The 3,450-nt window shown below is 41.5% G+C and overlaps 1 pseudogene; it reads right to left on the bottom strand.

Annotated features, from left to right (window-relative positions):
- Positions 1,009-2,809, bottom strand: LOC100738404 (annotated as a pseudogene).

Raw genomic sequence — 3,450 nt, 5'->3', positions numbered from 1 at the left:
AATAAATAATGTTTTGTTTTGTTTTAAAAAAAGAAATATAACTTTATTTATGGAACTCCATAAATTCCATAAAGTGGTTTCCACCTAATCTCTGTCAATTCTAGATAATCTCAATTCAGGAAAGTTTTGTTTTCAGCTGATGAATGTATTGTATTTCCTAGAAGAAAACCAGACAAGTGTTTCCTCATCTTCTCTCATCAAATCCACTAGTTTTCCTGCTTCAGTGCCCATGTGCCTGCCATCCCCCCTGCTTCAATGGAAGAAATATCGCTATTTCTAAGGCAACGCCTTCACTACACTGTAGTTCTCAGACATGTCCAAACTTCTTACGGATTTCTCTCCTGAAATTATATCCCCCCTCCATGACCTTCAAGTAATTCAAAAGGTCAGGCTTTTTCAACTCAACAGTGTTAGCTCCCAAAACTTTTTTGTTTGCCTTTCTCACCCCCTGTTCTTCAGTGGTGACAATAGGTGCCTTGAAGTCTGGTTTGAAAGAGTAATGGGATAAAAGAGCATTTCCAGGGTAAAAAATCATTAAACAGTACAAAATACATTATCCTGTTGCACTTTGGTTTACAATGTCATTTTGTACAAAGTTTTACGGTGTCGAACTTTGACTTTGCCTATAGCAGGCTCTGAGGCAGACTGAAGAGTGCTCAGTGCCTCTGCTGAGACCACCACTGCTCCCCACCCCTCCCACTTTTTACCACCATGGATAGTAAATGATACCATTTCCATGAAGGCTGCAAAGAGGGCCGACACTAAATTCCTCCAGGAGTCCATCATTACGAATAGCCTTACTCTCCGTGTCATCTTTCGTAGCTCATACCATTTCAGGCTCTAGCGTAGCTCCCCGCCAGCCCCCTAAAACTCCATCGTAGCAGCCTGCAGGAATTCACAGTCCATCATCAGCAAATCCTTATATACTTCATCCTCATATCTAGATTTTTCCTTCACACCTTGCTCTGAATTCTGTCTTCCCCTGAACAATGGTGACCCTTGTCCTCCCACTGAGCCTGGAAGTGAAGTGACTCTCTTCCTTGTTGTCTCCAATTCTTCCACAGGGTTGTTTCCCCTAACACCCCTCTTCTGTATGTGCATAGCATCCTTCGAAGCACATGTTCTATAGAGGGATTTTAAAGACTGGATTTTCTTCTTTTACGTGTACCAGTGTTTTATCTGGAGATTTTTGCAGGGACTGGAGAAGAGACTCCTGTAAATAGGAAAATCTTTGGCTAACCCACAGCTCCCACTCAAGGCCTTACGGTTTGATGAAGAGCCTTTTGGAACAGGCTTCAGAGCCTCAAAGAGAGTCTCTTGCCTAAATATGATTTTAGAGGTCTCACTTCCTTGGCTTTTCTCTTGACGGTGAATAGCTGAAAATCGATCAGACAGATCCAGAGGTTTATCCATCACATAATCTCCGTTCATGGAAGACTGATTACCCAGTGGAAAAAGGAAAGCATTTTCTTTATCAAAAGAGGCTTGGGGGCAGCTTACTTCATCTTCATTTTCTTCCTCAATTTTCTTCCTCTTGGTTCTGCCTCCTAATGATGTCAGGGGTACAACGTGTTTATCGGTAACAGTATCTTTAATGTGATCAATATCATTCTGTTCACTTACAGGTTCACTTACATTTTTACTTATAAGCATTGGCTTGTTAGATGACAGGTTAGTGATCTTGTTCACTTCAGACCCAAGATTATGATGTGTGAAAGGGTACTATCTTCAGATTTTGATCTAGGTTTCTCCAAGGCATTGTTTTCAGGTGGTTTTTCTTCCCACTCTCTAAAAGAGAAGGCGGCAAACTTGTATTCAAACCTAAACTACTTTTCATACTAGAGGCAGCTCCAAATACAGGAGATGACCCCCGAGTAGTCAGTTCTTCTTGAGGAGGAGCCTTTGAAATCGAATCTGAAAATCTTCAACTATTTTCACTATTTCTTCGTGAAATAGGTTCTCAAAAGGTTGTTTCTTGTGATCTCCTTCCAGACAGTGGTAGAGCTTATCACCAAGAGGGCTCCTGGAGCCTCGAGATTCAGATTCTTCTTGAACACTAAGTCCAAGTGTTTCAGCAACAACTGTAGCTAAATTATCACCAGGACAACTGCTTGTTCCATGTGTTTTAGCTACTGGAGCCTGACTCTGATCACAAGTGTCGGCCACTAGAATTTCACCTTTGTTAGGTTTATGTTGTGGATGAGTGGAAGACCAGAACTTTTCTCAAGTCATTTGCACACCCAGAGTGCTCCACATTGGTCTGTGTTTGTTCCACATATAAGACATGAAGGTTCTCCTTTCTTTGTAGCTGGTTAGCACCAGGAAATGAAAAAGCTGTTATTGGTGAATCTGGAATAATGTCTTCCTCAGATTCAAGATCAGTTACTTGATGTGGCTGATCATTCTCAATTTTCTGCTGCAGCTGTTCAGAAAGTCTTTTATTTTCTTTATAGAGTATTCTTTTCATTCATAAGCTCTGGGATAAGTTTAAGATTCTGCTGCCAGATATTTTCAAACTCTTGCTGTTTCTTCTGCATATGTTCTTCAGTTACTGCACAGCGATCGCATAATCCTGCTCTTAATCCATCTTCTAAAACTTTAATGGTTTCATGAAGGACTTTTTGTTGCTCTCTCAGCTGTTGATTTTTGGTGAAGAATTCTTCCAGTCTCTGTGCATCTAAAATTCATTCCTTTTACTGTTTGTTTACTTTTACTTGTAAACCTTGTGCTTCTTTATCATACTTCTTTAGTTTTGCCCAAAGATCCCTGCAGAACCAGGGCTTCCACAACTGCCTCCCGAGACATTCATCTTGCTTAATATGCTTCACACTTCTATTGCCTAGTGTTTTTCAGACCTTTTCTGTTAACGTTATATATGCCTGAAGTTGTATTGCGCCAGTTTAAATACGGCCTGCAAGATTGCCTCGAGATCCTGGAATGCTTCAGCAGGGAAGCAGGCACCCTCTGGGGCTGTGAAGAAATGGCCGTTTGCTTTTCTCCTCTTTCCCTCTCTAATCTGCCAGTCCCCCAGCAACAATGCTACCCCCTTGGGGCAGCCCGCTATTGTTGTCTTTTTAGGGCTGCACCCATGACATATTGAAGTTCCCAGGCTAGGAGTCAAATTGGAGCCATAGCTGCTGACCTATGCCACAGCATAGCAACACTGGATCTGAGCCATATCTGCAAACTACACCACAGCTCACAGCAACACCAGATCCTTAACGCACTGAGCAAGGTCAGGGATTGAAGTCGCATCCTCATGGATGTTAATCAGGTTCATTACCTCTGAGCCACGATGAGAACTCCTTTCTACACCTTTAAACACATTTCCTGGGTAAATTCCTTCCCCTATTCTCTGATGCATCTCTCTCATACATTTCTGCTCCTCAAACACTATTTCCTCTTTATTCTACTAATAAAGTTGTATCTAATCTCAATGAAATAATAAAA

Source organism: Sus scrofa, chromosome 1, assembly GCF_000003025.6.
Source record: "Sus scrofa isolate TJ Tabasco breed Duroc chromosome 1, Sscrofa11.1, whole genome shotgun sequence".
Lineage (NCBI taxonomy): Eukaryota > Metazoa > Chordata > Mammalia > Artiodactyla > Suidae > Sus > Sus scrofa.
Note: the sequence above shows the minus strand (reverse complement) of the source record. Positions and strands in the feature narration are given on the sequence as shown.